This window comes from Ambystoma mexicanum, chromosome 1q, assembly GCF_040938575.1.
Source record: "Ambystoma mexicanum isolate Mex_15411 chromosome 1q, UKY_AmexF1_1, whole genome shotgun sequence".
NCBI classification, from domain to species: domain Eukaryota; kingdom Metazoa; phylum Chordata; class Amphibia; order Caudata; family Ambystomatidae; genus Ambystoma; species Ambystoma mexicanum.
In genome coordinates this window covers 861,576,447-861,589,985 of record NC_090922.1, presented here as the reverse complement: position 1 = coordinate 861,589,985, position 13,539 = coordinate 861,576,447, and positions in this window count along the sequence as shown.

Here is a 13,539-nt window from a genome sequence, read left to right as displayed (position 1 = left end):
TGCTACATTGGACTCCCACTGTGCCATTCCACCACCACTGCTCCACAGTCCAGCTCCAGGGCCACCTTGCCACCCACACCTGCCTTCGGGGTTGCCATGTCTGCACCATCATCATCAGACCATAGTGGAAACCCCTTGGCAGCGAGGCAGTGGACAGTGCCAGGGAAGTTGACAACCTGGTGGCAAAGGTCCTGGAGCATTATGATGCCCTCTTCGACCCTGTGATGTAATGCGGCAAGGCACGATGTCAGCAGATATGGGAGAGGAACACAGATGCCATCAACGCAGAGGGTGTGGCAGGCCACTCCTTCAAGACCATGCAAAAGCGCTGGGAGGATCTTAAATCCAGGACTCACAGCAAGGCACAGCGATTCATCCAGGCTGGTGCTGCCGCGGAGGTGCACAATGTGTGCAGGTGCCAGATGTCGGGCAACAACATGCAGGTCCTGGAATGGTTTTACCTGGCGCTGGAGTCGACTGTTGACCAGCCAGGTGGTGCACTGCTGTACGGTGCGTTGGTGTTGTGCATGTGCCAGCATGTTCGTAGACACCCCCCTAGGCTTGCAGCAAGTATGCTTCTGAGACAAATGTCTGCATGCCTGGCCCTGACATCGCTCTCCTTGTGTGCATTGAGACACGTATTGAATTCAAATGTGCTCTTACTTGCATTGTGTGTTGTAGTGCTGTCTTGAAAGCTGTGTACATGTAATGTTACTTGTGTCTGCAACATTACAGGATGGCAAGTGTGCCAGTTGAGGTAGTGTTGCCCACATCATATGCATGCATAATGCTCATGTATATGTACAATTGATGCATGTGTGTATGGCGTACACAATCGATTGGTTGTGACAGTGGCATATAGTTTGATGTGATCGTGTGAAGTGATGGCCAGGCAGGTGTCTGCATGGATGTGGATTTCATGTCCTTGTGTGTGGGTGTGGAGGTTTATGGTTGTTCCCTTGCCAAGTCATGTTCCTGTGAATGTTGATGATGCCACGCTGGCTTTGGTGCAGTACACTGATGTTGCTGTTCTGTGTCTCCTTTTCCACAGTTGCATCTGATGAAGAGGGCGGAAGCAGTGCTGTGGAGCAGGGATGCAGGGATGCCTCCACCAGGCAGAGGCACAGGCCACAGCCATGCACCCGTGACAGCTCATCTTCAGGGAGCAATGTGGCTGTGGCAGCGTCAGTGACATTGGGCATGGATGCTGCGGGTAAGTCAAAGAAGGTGAAGGTGGGAGTGGACTCCTCAGCAGCGTTGGGGCCAGGTGATGCCACACAGGGGCCATCCATGGTGGAAGATGCCCCATAGTCATCCAGGTTGGCGGAGGGGGAGGTGGAGGAGGTGGTCATTGAAGCACAGCCAATGTGGTCAGGTGGGGGTGGTGACGCAGGTGTGCGTACTGCAATCCTGGACCAGGGGAATGTAGAGGCCACCGTGGAGATGCCTGTGCAAAATTCGGTCCCTGGGCCATCGACTGCAGCAGTGTGCATCTGCCGCATGCCTCCTCCTAGACCCATCCCCCGTTGTCAGCTGGTGTGTCCATCTAGACCGACACCCCATTACTATGTGATGTGTACATTTGGGATTATGTGCTACCCCTGCTGGCCGGACTGACAAGACTTACAGGTATCATTTGTGATGATCTGCAGGCTACTCGTAGTCTACTTGCACATCATTACAGTGAGCTATACCGCCTTGTGTCATGGCTCGCAACATACCTGTTCCGTGTTGTACTCCTTCGGATGTTCCCTGATGTGACCATCTCCTCAACTTCGTTCTCTGTGTGCCAGTCATCCTCCAGGGTGCCTTCTGGCCCAGGTACCAGTAGGGCCCTCTGTATACCAGTCCAACCCCCAACGCGCCGTCTGGTGAAGATCACATCCCTTCCCACGTTGGGAGTCCATGGCGCCACAGCTGAGGTAGCCGCTGTGCCTACCCAGGCACCAACAAGGGCACAAGCAATGGATGGACAGCAGGCACCCATGAGCAGTGCAGGTGCTGTACGCCCCCGGAGGACTAGCCCGCTGCATATCTAAATAGTTATTTAGATGCAGGTTTCCTTTTTTATCTATTATTTTCCTGAGACTTGCCAGACTTTCCTTCCCAGTTTTTCATGTGTATAGTTAGTTAGGCGTAGGGTTTTTATTTATTTTCTTTTTTTCCCCTGGACTGCTTTCAACTTCCTTCTCCGCTTTCATTGTAAATATTTCTATGCAATACATATTTGATTTGGTTACATTCCACGCTTCATGCAGTCCATTTGTGTGTGTGCAACTTTGATACTTCACTTTTCAGACAGTGCATCTCACCATAGCAAGTAATGTGTCTTGTGCCATGTGTGCATGCATGTGTGTTATTGTTGCTGTGATGGTTGCGGCTGGAAGGATGCACATTTGCCTGACATGTGGGGGTGGGTCCATCAGACAGCTGGGTCTGCACTGTATGTTTTCATTCACTTTTAGCTGTGTGGCATCACTGTGTGTTTGCCATCAGTGTGGTTGGGCTGGAGGTAGGTGGGCTCACTGTGGAGGTGTTCCATGGTCCTGTTAATGGCACTTTTGTTTGTCATTGCTGTGTTAAACCCATGTCATGCAGACACGCCCACCAGCATGTGCAGTCACACACTGCCTTCTCTCATGTGTTGCTCCACCTCAGACACTAAAATGCAGTAGTGAGCCATGTTTGCTCTTTTGGAGTGGCATCATGATCCCCCGGTCTCTGTGACTCATGCAATCTCTGACTGCCCTCCCATCACCCATGCATGGGCCTGTCATGTTATTGTTCCCTGTTGGGTAATTTGACGCACCTCCCACGCAGGTCACTGATGCTCAGGCCGTGACGCACATGGCATTGTTTGTGTATTTTTTATTAGTATGCTTACTTCTGTCATAGGCACACATTCAGTTAGGGTGCTTTGATGCCATGGCAATGTGCCATGGCCAACATGCACTCGCCACTTGCCATTGCATTCACTTATCACTTGTGTATGGGGTGGGCTGGTTGAAGTCTTGGGGGGTGTTTCAGCAGATGCTCCAGTCCTGTATGGATCTCCAGTGCTTCCAGTTGATCATGTTTGCGGCTGACATATTTGTGTTACACTTCATGTAGCTGGCAGACCACGGAGGTTCAGGTAAGCTGGAGACATGCATTGCAATGGTATTGTGGAAGACTGTCAGGGGCGGCCTGGGGGGTGTCTAGTTTGGAGGGGGCTGCCTGAGAGGTGTCCAGTCTGAGTCTGAAGTAGGATGCCTGGGGGGGGGGGGTGTCCAGTCTGAATTGGGATGCCTGGTGGGTGTCCTGTCTGGAGGCGGTGTCCAGTTTGGAGTGGGATGCCTGGGGGGTGTCCAGTCTGGAGGGGGCTGCCTGGAGGGGGTGTCCACTCTGGAGTGGGAGGCCTGGGGGTGTCCAGTCTGGAGGGGGATGTCTGGGGTTGTGTGTGCAGTATGGAGGGGGCTGCCTTAAGGATATCCAGTCTCGAGAAAAGAGGGGGGCACGCATTGCCCACAGCCAAGCGTGATACAAGTATTGCCAAAGCCTAAATAGTTATACAAGCATTGTCTAAAGCCCAGAGGAGACTAACAACAAGTCATACAATTAAGCAGCCCTGGTTGGCAAGAAGAGAAGGTGTGAATGCAAGGTTGCAAAAGGGTGAATCTGGTTGATTGTGATTATTCCAACAAAGCTGGTATAAAAACTCACATTGCCAAAGCCAAAAGGAGGAAAGGTAGAATTACATCCATAAGGGCATTTTGGTTGTTGGTGTTACAGAGAGACAAGAGTGGCAAGGAGGCTGCCCTTCTGGAAGGTGAATGTTCAGAAGAAGAGCGCCTTGCCTACTTGGAAGTGTTGAGGGGCACGAAAGTGAAAAGTTGTTTAAAGTCACAAAGCTTCAAACTGCTGAAGCAGTGGTAAAACTTTTGGTTGTCACTAGATTTAAAACTTCAGAAGCACTGTTGAGTGTGGAAAACTATTGGGCCAGCAAGGGTAGACCCACATGGTAAATCCTTGTAGAAGTGGACTTGGTATGAGAGTGAACCAGGTGGAAGCAGAGGTGCTGTGAAGTCATTCTGACAAAGATGTAAACTGTGATATATGGTGGTAAAAGTGAGCACAGTGTTCCTTTGAATCCTACAAGAAGCTGTGTTTCTTTAAATTCTAGCAGAAGGTGTGTTTCTTTGAATTCTACAAGAAGCTGTGTTACTTTGAATCCTACAAGAATCTGTGTTTCTTTGAATATGACAATAGGTTGTGTTTTCTTTGACATTCATAAATTGAGGCAAGGCATGTTGACTAGGAATATCATTGATTCTATTTGGTGAAGTGGAAATTATTATTCAAGAGGAAGAGAAAACTTTCCTTTGGTTGGACATTGGTTTAACAACACTTTCTATTGACAAATTGAATGAGCCAAGAACTGTGTTGGAACTTTGTTACAAAACTGAATTTCCTTGTTTCCTTTTGTTGAACATTGGAACCGAATCTAACTTGAAACCTGGGGAGTGTGAGTTCACCCAGGTTATGAAAAGAAACTGTTAAAACATTATAAATGCAATTATTTATGTTGTTGTGAATTGTCATATATTTTCCTTGGGAATGTTATGTATAGTTGTGAGGGCCAGATATCCTTTGTTAGAGTGTTTCCTTTAGTTCATGATAGGCAGGGAAATCCTCATCAGGGTAGGGGCAGCTAGGCGTTTACTGAAACATAATATTTCATAAAATGGCATATTTTGAGAAATCATCTAAAAGTTGCCTGCCTCACCTTTCTGACCCCTCACAGTACATACATTCAAGAAATACATGTTATATTTTACTTCACAACGCCATGTCTAACCTAGGGGAAAGAGGAAACTGGGTCTGTTTGGATGATTTGTTGATAAAAAGGCAAACTGTTGAAGAACATCTCACAGAAAACAGATATTTCTTGTACAGTTGAAAAAAGCAGCTATAACATTGTCTTTCCATAAAGCTCAGTGGTGGAAAACCAAAGAGAATCTTCTGGGACATGAAATAATGACAGAGTATCTCAATCCTTAGAAAAATGAAAATCGAGGCACTGCTCAAATTAAAGAACCACACCAATCTGCATGAACTGCAAAGTCTACTTGGACTAACAAATTATAGTTGTAAATTAATTGAGGATTACTTGGAGATCACGCAGCCCTTGGTCCATTTGTTGAAGGTTGGTGTGAAGCGGGAGTGGGGCGAAGCACAATCTGAGGCAGGAAAGTAACTGAAGAGCAGTCTGACTCAGGCTCCTTATTTGACTTATCCCATCAGAAACATGGAGTTATTTTTTGAGATCGGATTCTCAGACACCTAGTTGATAGCAGTATCATACCGAAAAACATGACCAAGTCAACAAGGTAATCCTGTAGGTGAGCAAAACATTATCCTTCATAGAAGAAACATGTAATTATTGAAAGAAAGCACTCCTGGTGACAGTGTGAGCATTGAAACACTACCACCCATTCATCCATGCAGAGTACATCATTTTAGAAATTAGCAGAGTGACCGAATACAGGATGGGAATGTCTCCAATTCAATAATCATGTCTTGAATTCTGTCAATGCAAGGCTTTCCTGTAGAAGTCAGGTATGGCCAAAATAAAGACAGTCCTATCGCTCAAGGACTGGTAGACTTACATGATTGTGCCTAAGATAATGGTCTGAAGAATGAAAGTCTAACAATTGCTGACATTATGGAGGCATACCCAAAGTCACCCCCACGCGGGATATGAAGGAAATACCTGTCAGGGGTCAGTTACAGTTTATGTGGATGAGTATTCTTACCATGTTACCAAAGACTGGGAGAAAGAATTGGTTGCTGGTATTGAGAACAATTCCTGTCCTTTATTTCAATATACCAGAGGAACATTCATGCAGCAAGACTCTGAGTGTATGCTATGTAAGGATGCAGAAGGAGGAGACTGACACACAGGTGGCATGCTTGTTGGCATAAACTTGTATTGTTTTAAAAATCAAAAGAAATCCCATCTTGCCCTAACTCTAAGAGGGGTTTCCCTGCCTCAACTTAATACTAAGGATTCAGTCAAGATATCTGCGTAATTCAAACGTCCACTCTCCTGTGTGAAAACCCTCCGTCTGTCCCTTCCACTTGTAACTAAAATAAAGAGGTAGTGGATCTTGTCAGTCCAGAAGAATGACTCCCTTCTTCTGGACAATGGATCACAAATCCACTTGTAGACAGAACCGTGGCCTGAGGGATTGGTTTCTTTCCCCAGGTTTCAATCCCTTCCCAAGGTACAAAGCAAAGTTCCAGGTTGAAAAGCCATTAAGTAGCAACGTTCTCAGTTCAACTCAGAAGGACAAAGCTCCAGCTCCAACCCAAACACTATTCCTTGTGGTCCCTAGTTTTCTTCACTATTGGGTTCCTGGAGAATGCCTCACTTCTCCCGGTATTTTGATCTCAGTATTTTCACACTGCCAGGGGAATGACTCCCTTCCCCTGACTCTCTTTTTGCTTTGCTTCAGATTTTCACAAGACCAGGGAAATGACTCTCTTTCCCTGGTATTCCTTGGCATTGTTCTCACCCTCTCTGGGTTTTTACTCTCATAGTTCAGCACACCAGGGGGAATGTCTCCCTTGCCTTGGTCTTTCTCAGGCTTCTTGTTATGATTCACGACAGCCAGGGAGAGCCTCTCTTGCCTTGGCCCTTTTCAGGTTTCTTGTTAGAGTTGACAACCTTAGGGGAATGCCTCCCTTCCCCTGGCCTTCCTCAGGTTTCTTGTTACATTTCACGACAGCTGGGGGAAGACCTGCCATTCGCTGGCCCTTTTCAGGTTTCTTGTTACAGTTCACTATCTTAGGGGGGATCCCTGCCTTACCCTGGACTTTCTCAGGCTTCTTATTACAATTCACAGGACCGGAGGGTATCTCTGCCTTCCTCTGGCCTTTCTCATCATCTCTCAGGGCCTTGGGGTATGTTACTTCTCCCGAAACATTACCAACTTGGTTTACTTGCCTGCCAAGTATAGTTAGCCCTGAATGAATTTTTCTCTTCATGTTCATGAGCGCCACCCTCATATAACACAGTTCATATAACTCAAGGGAATCTTTACTTCCTTCTGGCTTCCCTTTTGATCTCATGATCTTAGAGTATTTTTCCTTCTCCAAGTTCCACCAACTTGGTTTACTCCCCTGCCAAGTATGGTTGGTTTCTCTCAGTAGCTTTTCGCTGGCATGACCTCTCACCCAGCATCTTTCATCCCTTAGGATTTGGTTTGTCCCACTGGGACGAGGAAAATCTCTCCACTCTTCCAAAGTTACCCATAGCCCTCAGGGTTCCCCAGACCCTACCCGGGCACCCTCTGTGTACCTTGTTTCTTGGTCTGCAGGGTTTCTGGTCTCCCTTGGTGTCTCTGGTTCCCCTCGACTTCTCTTTGGCTCTCACGGTCAGTTCTTGTGCTGCGGTGGCTTCACCACATTGGTCTCGCCCCGGACATCAGATCTCTGCCAGACCGCTCAGTTCCCAGCTCCTCTGGAACCGGACCTCGAATTCTCCACCACAAGGTAAGTCTCTCTTTCCTTCTTCTTCTTCAGATGCGAGTGCCTGCCGCAAGTGTCCTGGTGTGCAGCGTCTCCTGTCAGCGCTGCTCCGCTCACCTGCTCGAAGCTCCTCCAGGGCTGGACTGACACTAGCAGTTGTCCATGCTTGCTTTTTACCTTGTGATTTGCATGGGCTTTCTCTGAGTGACTGGACCGCTCACTGTAGTTGTTTCCCACTTTGATCTTCAGGCCTCCACGATTCTCCCTCATCTTAGTATTACCATTGTGTTTCTTCACTGGGTCACATGGATTCTTCTTTGTCCCAGACCTTGAGTCCATGTCAAGTGGGTAGTCTGTATTCTTCCTTGTCTCAATACTTCTCAGAAAGGAGGTTGGATTTCCTATCTTACACACACACATAGAAGTGTGGGTAACTGACGTGACCTGTGTATGATAGGAGGGTGAGGGAGGGTGTAATGGAGTATGGGAATACCATGTCTCCCTTGGATAATCGACCCTGTTCCCAGAGGGGGAGTATATCCCTATGAGATCCTCCTGTTTATTCATGTATTTATTCAAATTTGTAGAGCGCGCAACAGCCCGGAGGCATCGTGGCGCTTGTTACAGACAGATTTCTTAGTTACAGAAAAATTGAGAAGCAGTACAAACATAATATAATACACGCATGAGGGATAGCATAGCATTGCGGCAGGTGTCACAGATTTCGAGAGGGACAGAAGGCAGTATACATTGCAGGTATATGAGCGAGCAGGGCAGTCAGAGGGTTTAAACGAAGAGGGAGGTTTTGTGTTTTTTCAGAAAGCAGGGAGTGAGCTTTCTGTTCTGATGTCAGTTGGTAGTGCATTCCATAGTCTGGTTGCAATGTAAGGGAAGCCTAGCCCGCCAACTTTGGACCCGTTGATGCGGGGGGTGTGAAGTTGTTTAGTGTATTGGGTCTTAATGGGCCTCATGGATGTGAACTTGTCTATGGTATTAGTATCTGATAGATAGGAAGGAGATGTGAGGGTGAAGCATTTGTGGGTGAGGGTAAGGATTTTAAAAGTGATGCGCTCTTTGACCGGGAGCCAATGAGCTGCCTGTCTGGCCTGGGAGATATGTTCCTTTTTGGGGATGCTTCAGGCTGCTTGAAGCGTATTGTTCTGTGTGATTTGGTGATGATGTAGGTTTTTTTCAGATGTACCTGCTAAAAGGGCCTTACAATAGTCTAGTTTGGCACCAATAGTGGCTCTAGTTATTGAGAGACAGTTGGGCTTAGATAAGTAAGGTTTTATGGCGTTTATTAGCTTTGTAGTGTATTCAGAGGCAGAAGTGATGGCACTAACCTGTCTGGTCATGGATAGTGTGGAGTCTATGTATACCCCTAGAGTCTTCACAGATATGGAGACAGGGATAATCGTGTTGTCGATTGTGAAGTTGGCGTAGTGCCTGTCGAGTTTGGCTAGGGCATTTTTTAGACCTAGTATGATGATTTCAGTCTTCTCCCCATTGAGGCAGAGGCCATTAATTGCCATCTAGGCCTGGATGGTGGAATATATTAGGTGAAGTGCTTCTGAATCTTTGGTATAGTTTCCGGTGAGGAGAAGTACCTGGGTATCGTCAGCGTAATTAGTATACGCGATACCAAGTGCATCGAGCTTGTCAAAGAGGGGCTTTGTGAACAAGTTGTACAGTGTGGGTGATGTGCAGGAGCCTTGTGGGACTCTGAAGTGGATGATTGTGGGGGCTGCGTTGGCTATGTTGGAAAATACTTTCATTGCCCTACCTTCCAATAAGTAGGTGACCCAGAGAGCTGCTTCTTTAGAAAGGTCAGCTGAGTGGGTAAGATGAGAGGTGAGAGTCTTTTGGTCCACTAAATCGAAAGCAGCTGAGAGGTGAAGGAGTAGCAATAGGGCTAGTTTTCCTTTGTCCATGATTTGAGTGATCTGATTTTTTTAATCCACTAGAGCTGTTTCCATGCCATGTCCTTTGCGGAAGCCAGATTGTCTAGTTCCGAGGATGGAGTGAGCTTCAAGGAAGTGCTGGATCTGGCTGTGGTAAGCTTTATCCAGAATCTTAAGGAGGAAGGGCACAGTGGTTATGAGTCGGTAGTTATTGGGTTGTCATGGGTCTAAAGTTGGCTTCTTCAGGAGGGGGCAAACCCATGCCTCTTTTATGCTAGCTGGGATGATGCCTGATCTGAAGGAGGCATTGATGAAGGCTGTCAAGAGCGGTGCGAGAATGTCGGCGCATTCCTTGATGAGCTTAGGTGGACATATGTCCCCTTTGCACATGACGGTTTAAGGATTTTAAGGAAGTTGATAACTTCTGTTTCAGTGATGTCGCTGAAAGAGAAGAGTGGTTTAGTGAGGTTGATGGGAGAGGGGATAGAGACTGTTTGTTTGGGTCCAGGGTGGTGAGGTAGGGTTTTACAGTGGGCTTTTATTTTTATTTTTGCAGGAGGTCAATTTTATTTAGCATGGCCGATTGAATTCTGGCACACCATGCTTCATCTTTGATGATCTCATCAGGGGAGTTAGGAGGTGATATGAGTTTATTGAAGATGGCAAATATTTCCTTCGATTGAGAGTCGTCATTTGAGATGCGGGCATTAAAGGAGTTGACTTTGGCGATAGCGGTTTTGTATTGGCTGGAGATTATACTCAAGCATTTATTTCTAGTGACGCTGGGGCTAGATTGCCAGTTTTTTAGAGCTACCCTTTTATGGGAGCGGAGGGCTTGCAGTTCTTCTGTGAACCACAAGTTGACGTGCAGGGACTTTTTTTCTTTTTTGCTTTCAAGTGGAGCTATGGAGTTGATGGGTTTGGTGAGAGTGTCTTTGTAAATGTCTGCTAGGGTGTTGGGGTCACTGGAGAAGGGGGGGGGAAGTGCTGGGATATTTAAATGTGGGCAGAGGTTCTCCTGGGAGAGTTTCTTACAACTTCTTGCTTTAGTTACAGGGGCAGGGGTGTTTTTTTTTTAGTAGGCGGTGATGGGAAGGGAGAATTCAATACAATTGTGGTCAGTCCATGGCATGGCTGTATTGGAAGTGATGGTGGTGAGGCAATTATGGTCTGCAAGCCAATCCAGAGTGCGGCCTTTGGAGTGAGTGGGGCTAGAGACTTTTTGTGTGAAGCCTAGGTCACAGAGTTCTTTGGCGATAGACGCAGCAGCTTTGTCTTTGGCGTCATTGAACCTAGCTTTAGGTCTCCAAGTAATAGCGTTTTAGTGGAGCATTTTAGATTGTCACTGAGTAGATAGATAAGGTGTCCCTGAAAGTCTGAAGGGAGACCTGGGGCCGGTAAAGCACGTGGATGTTGATCGTACTGTTAGGGGACAGCGTAGGTTTAGCAGACAGAATGTCAGAGTTGCTAGCTGGTGGGTGGCTAATAAGTCTGAGAGGGAGGGTGTCTTTGGAGATGAGGGCTACTCCGCCTCCTAGGCAAACTGGTCTGTCTTGTCTGAGGATGGTGTAGCCTGCTGGGAGAGAGAGGGCGACGGCTGGGCCGGATGCCTCGTATAGCCAGGTTTCTGTGATGGCTAACATATCGAGGTTGAGATTGGTTAGGAGATTGTTTATTTCTAGGGTGTTTGCTGGGAGGGAGCGAACGTTGAGGAGGGCACATTTTATAAGTGGTGCAATATTGATTTTAATAGCTTTGGAGATGGGTGTAGAGGCTGGGTCTAAGGTTGATTGTGTAGGCCTAATGGATGGTATGCTTGAGTGAGAAGGTGTAGACTTAAGTGCAGTAGTGGGTTTGATGTGTGTGGAGTAGCTGTGACTGGGGCAGGAGCCTAATCGTTGATTCCTGGATGCAGTCCATGCTCTAAGCCTGTTGAGTCTATTAGCTAAGGTTGGGTATCTGAGTGGGTGCTGAGTATCACCACTAGGGGGACTATCGGGAAGCGGGTTCACCTCCCTGAGAGAAGTGACGATAGCCAGGAATTCATCACAGCTAACTGTAAGGAAGGCAGGGTATGAAACAGTGAAGACAGGCAAAAGTGATCACAGTTCAAGAATGTTTATTGAACATGAATTGAGAGATAAAACGCATATCTAGCCCTACAACTAACATGGGATTAGTCTCGTCCACCAAATGATAAATAATACAGTCCTAGTGGAGTCTGTCAAAACAAAATGGCCTACACTAAAAGAAACTATTGCCAATCCTTACTTTAACAATAAATAAGAAATGGGTGTGGGAAAATAGTGTATGCAAAAATAATAGTGTTCATGAAATAATATGTCAGAATGACTGAGTACTGAAGCTCCCATCCCCATGTTTTCAGCCCGGAACACGGTGGCACACATAAACTTACACACTCTGGCTTCTCTGCCACAAGGAAGCAGTTCAAAACAGGTATCTGGGCCTTCTGCACCAAATTCTCATTCCCAATAAAAGTCTCTTATTGCAGAGTGCCTGGCGTAACAAACCAGTACCAAAGTTCCTTTCTCATCAGGATTTTCAAATTCACAAGTTCTCAGGTATATTGTTCACCATGGGTCTCCCTCAGTCTGGCTGGGACCCCTTAAACACAAGTTCACAATTGGTCTCCTTGAATCGTGCTCGGACCACGGGTCTCCCTCGATCAGGCTCGCACCTTATAATCTCACTTTCTTTGCTTTCTTTTTGTTATCAACATTCAAAGACTTTCGACTGTGCGATGGATTTTTCTAGAACCATCGCAGGACCACTTCGATTCACTTCATCCATAAGTTTCACTTTATTGCTTCTGTTTTTGCCACTTCTTGGCTGGGTACATCACACAGAAACCTTCGATTGAGCACACCTGTGGTGCCGGACCACTCTGTCACTTTGTCTCGTACCTTTTCTGATTCATATTAAAGTTCAAACATTCATCAGGAATTGAGCTTTACTTGCATCTCGTATCAGATGCATTAATATTCTTCACTCTTATGCTCTTCATACAATGTTGCCACTTACAACCTTGACTTCAACACAGACCGGTCTTGCATCGGTCTCCCCAACTAACCAGCTGTGTTGATATCTCTGGTGCCGCTTTGATCCTGGAGCCAAGGACGGTACCACGGTGGCTGCTGCTCCTCCCCGACTCGGCCAGTCATGCAGGAGCGCCCTGGGTATCTCCGACACACAATGCAGGATTCTTCCATCTGGTTTCCTGGCCTTAAGCCTTTTAATTTGAAGGTTTCTGGGAAGTAACAGTTTCTCACCAGAAAAGGTCCAGGGTATCTCCCTCCTTGCTCTCCCTTATCGGTTTGCTGCCTTTCTCCCCTCGTTCAGCGGCCATCAGGAATACACTATTCCTTCGTGTGCATTGCCTTGCTCAGAATCTGCTCTAATGCTCCACCTTTTATCTGTGTGGGGAAGCTTAATGGAAGTCAGGTGTGAGTTGTTAACAGTAATTGCCTGACTTTGCCTGACCATTGTAGTAGGACATGTCAGATACAATGCTCGGGTATGAGTCTGTTTTCTCCCAGAGTGGGCTGTCTGTGTGAAAGTGTTCATATAGGGAAGGGGGACGGGGAGTTACAGTTCCCAGGTATCCCAGGTAGGGGGGGTGGGGATACCGCATCTCACCATCAGGTACCCCACTCCCATTCCCTGAAGACCCTCACCCAGGTGATACTCCCACACTGATCCACCCCCAGGGTCTGGATCCAAAGGCGATGGCCATATCCTGGCCACCTGGATGACAGAGCCTCTGGGACTAGTCAGTGAGACACCTTCTGGTTTCTCACATAACAAAGGAACACTATACCCTTTCATCAGTTCATGCATACTTAATGGTATGTTGAAAAGCAATTTTCCTACTTATAAAAATTAAGAAAGCAAGCCTTTAAAAATTCATGTCAAGGTCCACAAGAACTCAATTTTCCTATAAAATGCAAAGATCACAGGTTTCAGTACACAACTGCATCGGTTTCCCCAATAACCTACTCCACTTCTAAACATAAAACAATAATTCATAAAGGTATGCTTTTACCAGTCATTTTACCAAAGCATTACCATTTTAAATGTTATGGGCCTATCTTCATCTGGGTAAGAC